This window comes from Protopterus annectens, chromosome 13.part0 (assembly GCF_019279795.1).
Source record: "Protopterus annectens isolate FY-2018-M chromosome 13.part0, PAN1.0, whole genome shotgun sequence".
Classification (NCBI taxonomy): domain Eukaryota; kingdom Metazoa; phylum Chordata; order Ceratodontiformes; family Protopteridae; genus Protopterus; species Protopterus annectens.
Genome location: NC_056747.1, coordinates 1355157893 through 1355175189, shown reverse-complemented (window position 1 = coordinate 1355175189; position 17297 = coordinate 1355157893). Strand labels below are relative to the sequence as shown.

The following is a 17297-nucleotide window of genomic DNA, read 5'->3' as shown; positions in this document are numbered from 1 at the left end:
ACCTATGTAGACACAGTTTCCACAATGGGATTTAGGGATGGATGTGAATCCTTCTTCCACAACTGAGCCATACCTTTGATTGTGCATGACATATTACACTTTATAACACTATATGTTATACCTATGTAGACACAGTTTCCACAATGGGATTTAGGGATGGATGTGAATCCTTCTTCCACAAGTGATAAAATCAAGTTGATGTGCTGGCCGAATTGTGATTGTTCACTCTTAAGCTGAATTTTCTTCTGCTCTTTGGTTGAAGTGAGTGCTCTATCTTCAGTAGTGATTTTTTTCCTACTCAACTATTTTTTTTAAACATACATTTTTCAGTTCACATTTGCATTTTAACAGTTGTCACCATTTCTGGTGAAAGAAGAAAGCTGTAAAGTGACAAACTGTCAAACTTTCCCATTTGGTGTTTGATGAGAAGATGTTTCTTGTTGAACTAGATACTACTAAACTGATGTTCATTGACAAAGGACACCCAGAGATGTTATTTAGCAAGCTGCTAAGTAGTGTCCATCAATAGATACACACTGACCTGTGCTGAAATATCCCATGAAGAAGGTTCACCATAAAAACTCTGAATCCTAGGGTGGATTCACAAATGCTAGAACACTTGGTTTTTCATACAACTGTAAGATGATTCAACAAATGGACAATAGAAATATGTCTTTCCTTAATCAAGAAGTTCTTAGGAAATCTGGTGGTATTCTAAGATTTGTTTTAATAGACTATTAATCTTGAAAAATTTGAGATGATCTCTGATTTCAAGGGGAATAATTCTGGTCAAACATTCAACCATGACTATCCCTCTATGCTGTAGCCCTGGCCAGATTTCTAACTGCAGTTCAGGTGACCTGGGCTTGATTACTGTTCCCAGCATCTGAGGTACTAGCAAGGAGAGATTGGGATGCCAGGAGGAGGGGGGCTGCTCATCTAGACATTCACTGCAGCCTTTGGACACAACAGGTCAACTCAGGTGAGGGGGGTGTGAATCAAGGGGTGAAGTTGTAAAACCCCCAGTAGAAGCAGTCAATGACATAGCCTCCAAGGATGCCCCTGGGTTCTTTGCCAGCCCCAGCCTTAGAACAGATAGTCTGGGGGTGAAGAAGAGGCTGGTATACCTGGAGATGGACTGGATCACTGAGGTAAGCCCGAGAGAAAAAAAGAAGCAGAAGAAAAACAAAAAACAAGCAACCATAACCAATCCTTTTAGATGTAAATGAAATGTATGTACGTACCATAATGATAGCTCCATGTTGTCTATTTCTCTCTTTGCTCAATGTACGAGTCTCAGATCCATGTTGGATCTGACTTCAGCCACTTTCAAGCTTTTGGATCTAGTGTTCAGGGTCATTCTGTTACCCATAATCCCTGGTTTTATGCGAGATAACTTAGACTGTGTTTGCCCCTAGGAAAAAGGGTAGAATATGGAATCTAAGATGGAAGCAAGGATGAAAAAACAGGTCTTGATAAGTAACCTGAAGGAAAAAGGCTAGGTCAGTCAGAGAAAACCATAAGCCAGAATATCAAATGCTGTCAAACACATGGAAAGGGGAAGGTAGGAACTGATGGACAGAAAGAGACAACACAGATCTATAATTATGATGAGGACATAACTTTTGAATTTGATGTTGCTCTTCCATCTGTTCCTCGATGTATAGGACAGCGCCTCCAGCTACAGTAATATTTGGGTGGTCTTATGGAAGGATATTCTGGGCCACAGCAAAACCAAAACAGGCTCTTGGTCTGGATTGTATGCCCAATTTATAATGAGAAATGAACGCGTGAACCTTGGACCAAATAGTAGCTGCACAAATATCACCAAGAGGTACTGTGGAAAAGAATGTTGTCGATGAAGTCACTGATCTAGTAGAATGGACTTTTAGGGGAATATGCAGGGACAGCCCCATCTGCATGTAAACGTAGGGAATGCACTCAATCAATAGGAGAGTAGGACCTTAATGTACTCCTTTTCCCAATTTGACACAGAAGTAGGAGAAAAACAACGGATTTGTTTTTATGAAATCGCTGGTCTGCTGTAAACGGAATTGTAATCAGTGGTGAACATCTAGTAAGTGTAATGTGTATTCACCCTTGTTTGGAAAACTTAGGAAAAACATGGGGTGATTTAAGGCTTGGATGGAGGGTTCAGAAGCTACCTATGGAAGAAAGGAAGGATTGGTTCTCAGACTCACTCTGTCGTTGTGAAAAAACAGGTATGGGGTTATGGATATGTTGTTATGTTAGTGTTTCTATTAGAGTGCTGTTAGTCCAGCTCTTTGTGATATGTAGCTCTCTCATGAGAATTCTTCTGCTTTTGTTGTTCATACTTTTGAACAGAATGTTTTAAATGGCTCCCTGTTGACTGTTAGTCCAACTCTTTGTGATATGTAGCTCTGTCATGAGAATTCTTCTGCTTTTGTTGTTCATACTTTTGCACAGAATATTTTTAAATGGCTCCCTGTTGAAAAGTCAGCACTTGAAATGCCAAGTGCTGAAAAGCCAAAAAAAAAAAAAAAAGACAGAAAACACAGGAGAAGAGCAAATCTGAAAAATTGCTCTTCTCCTTAAAATGTCATTTTGTGGGGGATGGGGGCAATCCTCCCCTGATCACCATCCTTGTGGGGTAAGGCCCCTCTCACCCCCAAACTTATATACACCTTTTATAAAAAGGAATATTCTGGGAAATGGCATCTCAGACTTTGTATATGTAAATTTGTTCTTTCAGCCATTCAGTCCAAGTATTTCAGGACTCACTCAAATGGGTCTCAATATTTCAAATGGATACTGTTTTAAACAGTGTTGTGAATGTTTCTATGCTATTTGTGAGCGAATCTTTATGTTTTTGTCTTAAGCCCATGTTTTAGTATACTGTTTATTGTGTTTTCTTCTTTTGCTGTAGGACTGCATTTGTTTTAGTTCCTTATTTGCTATTGCTGTGCATCTTTTGAGAGTTTTCTCCCTTACTGCTGTTGTCAAAGTTGGCTAGTTGCGTTCTTTATACTGGCTTTGTTCATGTGTTGATGATACTGGTTATGGTGGATTTATTATCTGTTGTTTCACTCTTGAATGTTGTCATTGAAGATGGTTGGTTATTGTCTTCTTTTATTTTTTTGTGTTTTATCTTGAGTTAGTTTTGTTAGTATAGTTGTTTCAGTAGAAATGTTATATTAAATTGTTCAGAAAATGTTTTACTGTTGTCTTTAGTTTGGAGGTTTTTGGATTTGTTCTTGTTTGGTAATGGGCTTCTGATGGTTTGTTCTGAGGTTTCTGTTACCTAGTTATAGGGTCACATGGCTTCGCATGGTTCTGTTGTATTATAAAAAGACAAACAAATAATGACATATTTTTTATACATTTTTTAGGTTTTTTTATACTTACTTGTAGGTAGCTTTTTTAGGTTTTTTTTTATAGTCACTTGTAGTTTTTTTATTTGTACACTAGGTCTCCTGCTTTGCCTTGGTGCACTTTTTAATTATGCATGCCTGTCTCTTTAAAGGGTTAAAATTGTGGTAATGTAGGTTTAGTGTCAGATGGGTTGATACATATTATGGAAGTGAGTTTTTACTATTTTATTTTTAGATTTAGTGTTCTGTAGTTATTTTGGTCATCTGTCGCTGAGAAATGGCTTGTTTATTAAGGTGTTTTTTTTAGTTTAAGAAGAGTAATCATTAAAATATGTAGCAGAGTTGCGCTTTTGTTTGTGTTAAACTGTAGTAACCCCTCAAAGAACTGTGATATGTTTTATTGGATTTGGAACAGATCTGCTTCTGCAGCACCCCCCCCCCCCCCCCGAAGAGTATTATGCTGACTCATGTCCATTTTCTTAAGTTTGCAAAGGGGGTGGCTCAATAGTAGCTGCAGAGCTCCATCACCGCAACTAGAAGGTCCACTGGGGTCAACATACCAAGTACAGTAACCAGGCCCTGAGATGCAACTTGTGCCCCTAACGGACTAGAACCTTCCTAAGTTAAGAAGTTATGACATAAAGCACAGAAGCATTAGAAACAGTAACCAGGCCCTGAGATGCAACTTGTGTTCCTAAGTGAAGACGTTCTGACATAAGGCACAGAAGCATTAGAAATCTTTTCTTGTGCCCCTAATGGACTAGAACCTTCCTAAGTTAAGACGTTATGACATAAGGCACAGAAGCATTAGAAACAGTAACCAGGCCCTGAAATGCAACTTGTGCCCCTAACAGACTAGAACCTTCCTAAGTGAAGAAGTTATGACATAAGGCATAGAAGCGTTAGAAATCTTTTCTTGTGCCCCTAACAGAGTAGAACCTTCATAAGTGAAGAAGTTATGACATAAGGCACAGAAGTATTAGAAACAGTAACCAGGCCCTGAGATGCAACTTGTGTTCCTAAGTGAAGACGTTCTGACATAAGGCACAGAAGCATTAGAAATCTTTTCTTGTGCTCCTAATGGACTAGAACCTTCCTAAGTGAAGAAGTTATGACATAAGGCACAGAAGCATTAGAAACAGTAACCAGGCCCTGAGATGCAACTTGTGCCCCTAACAGACTAGAACCTTCCTAACTGAAAAAGTTATGACATAAGGCATAGAAGCGTTAGAAATCTTTTCTTGTGCCCCTAATGGACTAGAACCTTCCTAAGTGAAGAAGTTATGACATAAGGCACAGAAGCATTAGAAATCTTTTCTTGTGCCCCTAACAGAGTAGAACCTTCGTAAGTGAAGAAGTTATGACATAAGGCACAGAAGCATTAGAAACAGTAACCATGCCCTGAGATGCAACTTGTGCCCCTAACAGACTAGAACCTTCCTAAGTGAAGAAGTTATGACATAAGGCACAGAAGCATTAGAAATCTTTTCTTGTGCTCCTAATGGACTAGAACCTTCCTAAGTGAAGAAGTTATGACATAAGGCACAGATGCATTAGAAATCTTTTCTTGTGCCCCTAACGGACTAGAACCTTCCTAAGTGAAGAAGTTATGACATAAGGCACAGAAGCATTAGAAACAGTAACCAGGCCCTGAGATGCAACTTGTGCCCCTAACAGACTACAACCTTTGTAAGTGAAGAAGTTATGACATAAGGCACAGAAGCGTTAGAAATCTTTTCTTGTGCCCCTAACGGACTAGAACCTTCCTAAATGAAAAAGTTATGACATAAGGCACAGAAGCATTAGAAATCTTTTCTTGTGCCCCTAACGGACTTGAACCTTCCTAAGTTAAGAAGTTATGACATAAGGCACAGAAGCATTAGAAATCTTTTCTTGTGCCCCTAACGGACTTGAACCTTCCTAAGTTAAGAAGTTATGACATAAGGCACAGAAGCATTAGAAATCTTTTCTTGTGCCCCTAACAGACTAGAACCTTCCTAAGTGAAGAAGTTATGATAAGGTACAGAAGCGTTAGAAATCGTTTTCGCCCAACAAGGAGTAAGGAAAATTAACAATGGCCTTCTGTCTTAATTTTTCCTAGAGGTGCAAAATGAAAGAACTGAGGGAGGGAATATTAGAAAAGCTTACAGGAAGCTTTCCCTCCACTCAAGAAAATGTTCTCTCAGATTTGGAAGGCTTTTATTTTCCAGTATAGGAAATAACATCATTGCGTAGGGGGTTCCTCAAATGGATGATCCTCTGAATACTGGAGACCTTACAGAAGAGGACAACATCTGTGGTTCAAGAAGTCCCTACAATGGTCACCTCTCTCAGAATGAGAAACTTTATGAGGAAGACACTATGATTGCTGGCTAAGTAGCAGAGCTACATCAATTCTCTACAAAAAGGGCATGAGAGTGCCCCCCCCCCCCCATGTTCAAAACCCCCACTAAGGCCTGGATATAAGACTAGGCTTGCCACCTCGATGATATTTTTCTGCACAATTCAGAATTCAGAATGATTCTCTGGTAGCCCAGAAAGCACTGTACAAACTCCAGTATTTTGTTTAGCAGCATGAACAGAATACCAGAGCTTGTAAAAAAGCTACCTCGGTCTGGTCTTTTTGACAAAAATGCAACACAATGGTGTCCAAGATTATCTGAAAAAAGAAAACATACAGTAATGTAAAGTCAGAGATAAAAAAGAAAAAATAGATTTAGAGACATTACAGCCCAATGACATCTACCTTTATGTCATGAAATGTGCGTGAATGTGAGTGGAAATCAGGTGGGGCTTGGCCGAGTCACAGTAGTACAGGGGACGTAGCTTTGATTTGGTTTCAGCATTATAAAAGCTGGAAATCCTAAATCACTAACAGAGGGGTCAAGCTTTAGCTTCCTCCTTGTAGAGTAAACATTAATCATCAATTTATGCAGGTTTTTGTGCAGTTCTACAAGTAAAGACAAGTATAATTACCAACCTGCTACTGAAGAACCGGTTATGAACATATGAGAAGGATACCATGTCAGGAAGAGGAATTATTTGCTCAGATTTGTGGAAATGGGCTACTGCTGTAGAGTACTGGGATAAGGGTCTTACCCCAAAGTAAAGGAGTGCAAACAGGACCGAAACAGAGGAGGCACCATGGCAGCAGGAAATCTGGATTTAAGCAAAGAAAAGGAAGCATGAAACTTGGAGGGGGAAGACTATAGCGGGGGGCACACTGAAACAGAGAGAACACACAGCAGAAAAAATTAAACAGAGAAGAGACAGCAACATTACACGACACAGATAGTTGAACAGTCAGCTCCAGCTGTTTGGGAACTTAGATGTGACCTTGTGCTGTTCTTCAATGTTAGCTGCAACTATGCTAAGTTTGTGGTTTGACTTTTAAATGAATTACTAAGTACCTGGTAGGTTTGTACTTTAGGTTTACTGATTTGATCTCAAACCCTCCCCTCCACCAAATCAGTGACATAACCAAAAATAATGAGAAAAAGGCCGCAAACCAAAGACACTTTTTAAATACTGAAACACTTAACTCAAAGTTGACAGAATAGGTCAGTGGGGGTAAACATGAAACAGTAACTATAACAGCTGAATTATAGTCAATAAATAATAGCATCACATTTTCTCAAAAGAATCATCTGTTTTTGGGAGGGACAGAGCACATTTTTACACCAAAATCAGGGACCTCCCTGAGAATTAATAACATCTGACTGAAAATTTTGGTTTAACTATGCATACAGCTGCTCGCGTGTAATTAATATTCTGTTTTTCTCCAGACTATATCAGGAAGTAACCTAGATTCACAAACTTTGCAGATTTAATTCCTGACTTGTGTGTTCAACATCTGTACATGCATAATATTCTAACCCATAACTGTTTTAGATATCATTTAACTACCAAACCAATGTCATAATGAAGAACTTCCAGTCTTCTGTTGAGATTTGTTGTTTTACAAGTGATTGCAGCTGCTGGCTTGCAATTCAGATGCTGGTGTACTTGACTGTACACAGATGTAGATATTCAGATGATTTACAGTTATATAAATTTGAAAAATATTCAATTTATGGCATATTAGTTAATCCTATATTTATTTGATTGATGCATTTACATTTGATGATAGTAAGAAAGTTATCCCTTACCCCAAAATGCAATCTCAGAGAAGATTTATTTAGAGAGTTAATTACTTGTAAAAATGCCTTTTTATCATTCTGTGAAAGCTTACACTGTGCCTGGTTATTTCTTATGTATTTACATATATATTAAAAGCCAACCATTATCCTGCAACGTGACTACCGTCTTGGTGAATGGGTGCAGTTTTAGCAGAGGTAAGAGATGTATGACATGAGGAGTTCATCGACATGCACTGGATCACAACTGGTGACTCAAAACACGTTTCGTGCGGAAAATAAAAACACTTCATGTAAGGACATCATAACCACCTAACTTTCCATATGCTAGACCAACTTGTCTGAGTCCTCTGGATCAAATGTACTTTGCTTACACAAAGGACAAAGGAGAGAGTATATCTGCATATTTTCTGATAAGTACAGTTAAATACGTAATGTGCAGTTTCCTTACTTCACATTTTGTTAGTTTGTGATTTGATTAAATTTCTAACAAGTGGATGATCACATAATATGAAAGAAAAAAAAAAGTATAAAGAAGAGATTTTCCTTATGTGACAGCGTTTGTGGAGTTTGGGGTGATTGTGGGGTAGCAGTAATGTTACAGGAAGTCATGTGACCCTCAGCCATTTATGTCAAAGATGTACAAGGAAGGTCATGAAACCTTTGTCAAGATAACTAAAGCTATTACAAGACTATAATTAGTTGTGCAGTTATTGCAGATGGAGCTGCTGAAGATAAGGTGAACAGTGCAAAAGGAACAAGAATTTAGGCAGAAGGGAATATCAAATATCTTTATTTATCTGCTTCAAAATGGGAGAAATTGTTAACAGACGAATATGGTAGCGTAGAATAATGGAAAATGTAGAGAAAGAGTGCAAGCGGAAGTTAGACCAGCAAAAAGCTTAACATCAGTAACTGGAAATGAAATAAAATGTCTGGGTTCACCACACAAAGCTCTTACGTTTGTTAACTTACGGAGATGTAAGAAAGGCTCATTAAAGAATTGTGTGCAAGTCAGTTAATGCATTTTACGAACTTCAGTACTGCTTAGATAGTGAAAAGATATCCACCCAAGATAAAAACAGACATTTTCTCGTTTACCTATTGGGCATTTTACTTCCCAAGAAGCATGACATGTTTAACAGTTTGGGCCTGCGGAAGATACCCTGATGCTTTGGAAGGTGGACGGCTGTTATATCCTTAGCATGACCTAACCCACTTAGATTAGGCTACTGCAGCAGTCCTCAATATGATTAATATCTTTGAAGCCTGTTAACATTTTTTTTTTGTTTACAAACTTCTGGGATCTCTACAACTGAGTGATATCTTTCAGCAGACACATACCGAAGAAGGCATTATATTCAATAACAAGATGGACAAGAGATGACCAAAATGGAAGAATGACTTCTTTGGTTTTGGATGAGATGCCCTTTCTTATTAGTTGGGCCAGACAGATGGCTTTTTAACTACAATGGAGACATATACCACAAAAACAAATTTAAACTACTAAACCAAATAAAACTGGCCAAAGCACTTGGTACTAAAAGCTATTTAATGACAAAAGTAAAAGTAAGCGCTTTCGTAGGTACAAATGTTCCTACTTCGTCAGACTGAATCAACATTTAAAAAGAACTTTATATAACATACATAGTAATCACATGACAGTCAGCTAATCTAAAAAGTTCCACTCTAAAAATCCTTAATTAATCAAATCAAAATATAAAAATAAAAAAGGAATACATTACTATACGACTAAATTTAAACATAAAAAAATCATCTCTTTAAACTTCTTAATTTCAAAATACAAGCTATAGAACATATGTCATTAAGCCCAGGGAACCTAAAAGCATCCAATTTGAGTTGCCACAATAATTCTCTTTGTTCCAGCCATAAAAGGGGCCCCCTTGTTAATTGACTATTAATCTGATCAATTACTCTAAAGCTAAAATGATGGCCTGGATTACTAATAACATGTTTAGCGAAGGCATTTTTCAATCTTATGATTTCTAATAGCATACTGATGCTCATACAAACGTTCCTTATATTTCCTGTCTGTTTTTCTTATGTAAAAACATGGACAGGAATTAAATTTAGCTAAATAAACAATCGCCTTAGAATTACAATTATATCGCCCATAACTAATAAATCTTTTATTATTGACCTGATAGTAGAGGTCAGTATCAATAAATTGACAAAAGGGGCAAGCTTCACATTTAAACATGCCTTTAATTCTCTGAGTATAGGGAATACTATTACGTAAGAATTGTTTCAAATTTTGGCCTCTTCTAAATATAACCTTAGGTGCAATTGGCAATTTATTTCTAACAGTCTCATCTGTTGAAATTAAACCCCAGTTCTTACTCAAAATATGTCTAATTAAATTAGCATCACTACTAAAGGAAGTAATGGAAGTTAAAGGTAAATCAGTAAATGGATCTAGACCTAGAATAGTGGCCATTGTTGTATTACTCACATAATGAGTCTCCACATCAGATCCATTTCGAATAGCACTAAAATATCCTATGTTTCTTTTGGTGGTTACTTCAAAAATTAGATTATCCACCAATAAGTCGGGGTAGCCTCATTTCAAGAAAATATTTCTTAAAAAGTTACATTCATCAATAAAATTGTCAAAATTGGAAACCATTCTGGCTGCCCTGACAAGTTGTCCTTTTACAACAGATTTGTTTCTGATTAACAGATGAGAACTAGTGAAATGAAGGAAGGAATTAGAATACGTCTCCTTCCTATAAATGGTGGCTATATATTTCCATCTAATTCTATCCTTCTGTAAAAGGACATGTAGATATGCGATCCTATCTTCATGAAAATTACTGGTGAGTCTCAAGAATTCCGTAGTGCTATTCATGTACTGAATTAAATTATTAAATTCTTCTTCTTCACCCTTAAAAATGATAAAAACATCATCCAAGTAACGTGTGTAATAAAAAAATAAATTCAGAAAAGGCATTCTCTTTCAAAATAAATTATTTTTCCCAAAAATTCATCACTAAATTAGCAAAGCTTGCTCCACAAGGGGACCCAATAGCCACCCCTTTCTTTTGAACATAATAGGAACCATCAAAGATAAAAAAATTATTTGTCAGGATGATGTCCAAAAATTCTTGAACTAATTGCAATTCATCCTGCTCTATCCGCTTCCTTAATAAAACCTGACTAACCCACTCTATACCAAGGTCATGGGGGATGATGGTATAGAGGTCCTTTATGTCTATTGTAGGAAAATGAAAATCCTCATTATAATCCAATTTGTTCAGGTCATCCAAAAAAGACCAGGAAACTTTACATATCTGGACTTCATTTATTAAGAACTTCTTTAAAATATAATCTACATATTTTACCATGGGATAGGTGATGCTTTTACGACCGTTCACAACTGGACAGAAAGGGGGATTATAAAGGTCTTTGTGAATCTTCGGAATTCCGAAGACCACTGGGACCTGTGGAGCCAACATAGTCAAATAATTAAACCAATCAATACAGACCCTAGCTTCAATAAAAAGGTCATTCAAAAATGACAATCTTTCTATAAGTTATATTCAACTCATTCAAAGAGGCCATGGCATAACTGTTAGTCTCTAACATTTGCTCCATATGGGTTTTATAATATTGAGTACTCATTAACACTATGCCACCCCCCTTTGTCAGATATGGTGATTCAAATACCACTGTCCCTCAAACTTTTAATCAAGTTCCAATCATCCTTACTAAAATTACTAATGGGAGCAGTAGAGTTCTGTCAGAACATTCGCAAATTCCTAATATCATACTCACAAAGATGTTCAAATACTGCAAGGGTGGGGTGAGTACTAGGGTTAAACGTGCTGGAAATCCTAAAATTGTTCACCCCATTGTTAAGCAACTCAGCGTCATTAGGAATAAAAAATAATTGCAAATTCAATTTTCGGATAAACAATTTAATATCCACAAGAGTCTTAGATAAATCGCAAAACGTACTAGGCACGAAAGTTAGTCTCTTGGCTAAAATGTCTGCCAAAGCAGGATCAACAAGATAACCAGAGTAATTATAAACCTTGAAATCTCCAGAGGACTTACAAACAAAAGCAAGTCAATTCAATTCATCAGCTTCTAAAGTATCAGTCAAAACATTCATTTGCTCACCTAAACAGGAGGTCGGTTCCAACGGTTCTTCCTCTTGTTGCGGCTGCCCCGTGTAAACTTCTGCTAGACTAGGTTGGAATCCCCTTGAAAATGTTGTCCCTGGGTAATTTCCCTACCATTATTGTTCATATGGGTACTGCTTCCTGAATTAGAATTGCCCCCATTATTATAAACACTCTTATTTTGTAGTCTCTCACTACGATGAGGAAGTTAGCTTCCCTGATCTTGATTCACTTCCTGCGGGGGTGGAGTTAACAGCTTATAGTCATTCACAAAAATACTGTGGTTTGTTATGGTTCCCCGAAAATTGTCTAAATGGTTGGTACCATTCCATTTCTGGGAGACAGGGGGGGGGGGTTGGGATAAGCAAAACCCTTTGCATAATCAATCCTATCCCTTTTTAATTTCTTAATTTTAGTAATTTTATGTTTGGAGATATAAGCATCTATACTAGTAAAAATTTGACCATGGTCGAATCTATATCTCATAAAGTCTGGTTCAGTTGTAATAGCCGTGTCCAATACACTATTCTCTTTATCCAGCCCCTCTATCTGCAAGGTATAATGTTCAATTAAATGGTTCAAAAGTTCAATACCTTGTCTATTAAATAAATTAATTAAATCTTTATGGAAGGGTGACTCAACCACAAGTCCGGTTGGGTAACATTAACTCCTTACTCCTTTAGGGACTATTTTATGCTGCATACATTCATGGAAATAAACTACTTCAAGCTGAAGCTTTTTTAATTTCAAAGACTTAGAGTGTAGGAGTTTTAAATTGGTGGAAATGTTATTTGTTGTTGATGTATTCCCAGGTCTAATGTCAGTAGATAAACCCAACCCTTGCAAGGATTGTAACCAGTTCTTAACACTATGTTCGTTCACCAGGGCATCTCTATAAGATGTACGGTCATGTATTGAAAGTCCTCCATTCGGATTATTAACTGATGGTCCAGGAAACTCTAGGTTCACGTTGGAATTCTCCGCTCCGTGGACCGCACTCATTAGCATTGCTGGCTGCTGCAGATGGAAGATTGGAAAGTAGAACATCAGATGTACAAATCTGGCTAGTTATAACTGAACTGGTAGTGGGAAACTCAGGTTTTCTCCCAATAGCTGATGCCAGTTCATCCACTTTTCTTGTTAAATTATAAAGTAGAAAAGTCAATTTCCTGATTTGTTGGTTGGTATCTGTACTACATATAGCCTCAAAAAACAAGGAAGGTGTACCAAAATCCATGCCCATGGCAATAGCTGACACAAATGAATAAACCACAAAAACAAATTTAAACTACTAACCCAAATAAAACTGGCCAAAGCACTTGGTACTAAAAGCTATTTAATGACAAAAGTAAAAGTAAGCACTTTCGTAGGTACAAATGTTCCTACTTCTTCAAACTGAATCAACATTTAAAAAGAAGTTTATATAACATACATAGTAACCACATGACAGTCAGCTGATCTAAAAAATCCCACTTTAAAAATCCTTAATTAATCAAATCAAAATATAAAAATAAAAAAGGAATACATTACTACATGCCTATATTTAAACATAAAAAAACATCTCTTTAAATTTCTTTATTTCAAAATACAAGCTATAGAACACATATGTCATTAAGCCCAGGGTACGGGGTTTCCTTTGTAATTTTACCTTTAGAGTAATTGATCAGATTAATGGTCAATTAAGAGGAGCCCCTTTCCTCTATGGCTGGAACAAACAGAATTATTGTAGCAACTCAAATTGGATGTTTTTAGGTACCCTGGGCTTAATGACCCCAATGTCACAAGATGGGTTGTGAACTGGCTCACTGACATAGCCCATACTGTGAACGTAGCAGACTCCAAATATGACTTCAGACCAGTGACAAGTGGGGTACGACAGGATTCAGTCCTGGGTTCTCTCCTGTTTGGTATCTACTTCTCTGAAGTACAGGCTAACACAGAAGGTCTTTGGCTAACGAAGTTCGCAGGTGACAGCATACTAGGAGCCATAATCGAAACTCCTAATGATGTGGACATCCTACAAAAGGGCCTCACTGAGACAGATGCCTGGTGTCAAAGCCATGGCCTCAAGCTCAGTGACAAAAAGTGCATTGTCATCCCTTTTCGTAAAAACTCTGTACCTATAAACTAACACATAGGTGGTCATCTACTTAACACCAAAAGTGTGATAAAAGACCTTGAGACACAGGTAGACAGTAGCCTCTCCTTTGATAATCACATCGCCACAGTAGTCAGGAAATCCTTCTACATGGCACACCTCATCACAAAAGGTTTCTCATCCAGGAGAAAACAGATCATTGTTCCCCTCCTTCTCATCACTCATTAGACCCCTTATAGAATACAGTGCCCCTTTTGGTATGTACCCTCACAAGACATCTACAACTGGAAAGGTGGCAGAAATACCTCACAAAGAGGATTACTGGCCTCAAAAGATGCCCTATGCAGACAGTCTCAAAAAACTCCAGCTTTACTCTGTCGCATATTGCCTACTTAAAGGCGATCTCTGCCTAACATACAAAGCTATATCAAACCCAGAGCTGTTGGACATGCTCCACTTAAAGAAAACCCAATCCCTCCGAGCTACACACTCTAGAGACCTAAACCTTGTCACCACAATAAACAGAACATGCTGGAGGGACAGATTCCTTTCCCAGAGACTTCCCATACTCTGGGATTAACTACCTATCTATATCAAACAAAGCTCCTCATTAGCACTCTTCAAGAAAAATCTTGATGACTGGACGGGAGATTGAAAATTCACCCCGGGGATCACTTCTGTGGTTCTGCTTGACAGGGGCACAGGAAAATAATTTTCTTGGGTGGCGAAAGCCAGGGTACCTTTTTGCCTAGGCTTATATAAGCCCTAGGGCCAATAGCCTGGTACCTACCTATGAACCTAAGAGAGTTTGAGTGAGACGGTGAATCATGTGAACTGTAGATGAATGCCAGTCATTAGTAAAGCTCTGAGATCGGTGTTCTGGCCTCACCATTTGTCTGCCTTGATACTATACATTCTTTAAAACAATGTACATACAGATAAAACAAGCCAATCCCTCCAAGCCAGCCCTCTGGCAATGGGCACCTGCATTCAATTGCTAGTGACCCAGGTTGCAGCAGTGCTCTGGGCACTGGAATGTTGGTTGTTTATCGAGGACTCCAGCGAATTGCCAGTATGCCTGTCTGAGAAGTGCAGATTGGGGGTGGACCTAGACTCACTGCAGCACTAAGGCAATCACAAAGAAGCCTTAGTGATGTGGTGGCACCACCTTTTGGTCATCTGGTAATGGGAAAGGAGTGACCAACAAAAAAAGGGGTGAACCACATGCAGAAAACAGAATTCAACTCCACTACTTCAAAGTTACTCGCTCATGGAAATGAATAGATGGGGCTAGATATAAGGGACATCATTAAAATACTGATTTGCTCTTACATTCATCATTGTGTGATATCACGCTTCTTTGGTTTGGGTCATTTGATATACTTCGCATAATTGTAATATTGATACAGCGTTTCTTAAATCTTTATGCCTTAGTGCTAATGTTTCCATGGAATACACATCTATGTTACAATATGCAGATAACGCAAAATGAATATACTGTAATGTTCAGTAACACTCATGTTTGTAATACAAGTACTGGTGCAGTTTTAGGCAATTTGTAACTGTTTAGGCAGCTTGGCCCAGTTCATGCCTGAAAAGGGTCCACAGACAACTGCACTTAGCTGGTTAACAAATGAGAAAATAAAGAAAGAAACAAAGAGGTGATCAAACTAGAACAACTGTGATAAAAATGGGTGAAAGTAACAAAAGATCTGTCCCATGCTAGCCTGAGGACCAAATAATGTTACATGACAGCGTGGAGTTACACAAATGATCTGTCCCATGCTAGTCCAGGTACCAAACAATGTTACAAAATAACAGCCTGGAGTTATCACAAGATAGTGTTAAGCTTTTGGTGGTGAAGAAAGCGTTACCTGTGCATTGGAAATTTGAAAAAAAATGAGATCTTGAATGATTAATGCATTTCTGCTAGCATAGCTCTAGATGACTGATTAACCATGTCCAATAACTGAAGGAAAACAACGAAATGAAACGTCACACCTTCATGAGGTTTTTCAAACATAACGTTAAATAAAAAGTAAATGAATAATCTAAAAAGATCACCTGAATGTTTTATTTATTTATTTATTTATTTATTTATTGCAGTTGGTTTACCAGGATAGTCCATTGGGCCATTGAAGAACCCGTTTTCAATGGAGTCCTGGGGAGAAAAGCTCCAAAAAGAGAAATAAATGTACATTACAGTAATTATTAGGTACATGATATAAAAGAACATGAGCTCCAAAAAAGAAAATAATTGTGCATTACAGTAAATATATATGTACATACTATAAAAGAACATAAGCAAAACATAATTGTACTTAACATTTGACAGTGACATTCTTGGTACAGGCTAATGAAGGAATAAAAGCAAAATTATAAATGCATTTTAGTGAACAACATAGTAGAATAGAATAGAATGGTAGTACAGGGAAAGGTAGAGTTGGTTATGAGGGGTGGGTACAAGAGCATTCCCATTGAGATGCTAGGTGTAAGAAAAGTGACTTCTTGAAGGAATAGTGGTTGGAAGTAGTGCGGATGTTTGGTGGTAGTGAGTTCCAGAGGCGAGCAAGGCTGAAGGAAAGGAGGTTTTTGCCTGGGGGATGATTTGGTTTGTGGACCTGTAGTAGATTTTGATTATTGGACCTTAGAACTCTATTTGGATGGTGCATTTTAAAGGCAGAGGAGAGGGAGGGACAGTTGGAGGGGTTTAGAATAAGCTTGTGGGCTAGATTTAGTTGAGTATAAGCAAGATAGTTGGGAAGTTCTAACCATCTTAGTTTATGGAGGAGAGACAGTGGTGAGTGGAGGACTTATGGGTGGTAGCGAATCTAGCTATTTTGTTATAGCAAGAGGTGAGCTGTTTTTTTAAGGAGCACTGAAGATTAGTAAGTAGTGGGGCACCATAGAGGAGGGAGGGAATGAGGAAGGAAGTAGCTAGAGTGATTTTAGTGGTAGGTGTGAGGTAGGCATTTTGTCTATATAGCATGCCAAGTTTTTGATGTGTTTTTGATGTTCTTTTGTAGGTGGGAATTAAATTTGAGTTGGTTGTCAATGTGGACCCCAAGAAGTTTGGTCTCTGACACTATTTCAAGAGGAGAGTTATTTTGACTGGTAACTAAGAGTGAGTTTATGTTGGGGAGGGAGTTTGGAGGAGTAAATAACATTAATTTGGTCTTGGTGGCATTGAGAGCTAGATGATTGCAAAGCATCCATTGCTCTGTGGAAGAGAAGGCGTCTTGAGTAAGTTTTGTAGGGTGGAGATAGAAGAGGCAGAGCAGATGATAGTAGAATCATCTGCATATTGGATAATGCTAGAGAAAGGGATAGATTTGTGGAAGTCATTGATAAAGATGTTGAAGAGAAGAGGGCCCAATATGGAGCCTTGGGGACTCGTGGGGGTGCTTAGGAAGGAGGAAGTTGCTTTCTTCCATTTAACAGCTTGATTTCTGTTGGATAGATAGCTAGAGAACCAGTTCAGAGAGGAGGAGGATAGGTAGAGTTTGGAGAGTTTAGTTAGGAGCAGGTTGTGAGAGATAGTGTCGAAGGCTTTGGAAAGATCAAG

The 17297-nt window shown here is 38.0% G+C and overlaps 1 protein-coding gene across 1 annotated transcript in view; it reads right to left on the bottom strand.

Moving 5' to 3' along the window:
- Window positions 1-17297, bottom strand: part of LOC122788066 (supervillin-like) — a 1698127-nt gene that overhangs the window by 434150 nt on the left and 1246680 nt on the right. The window lies entirely within an intron of this gene.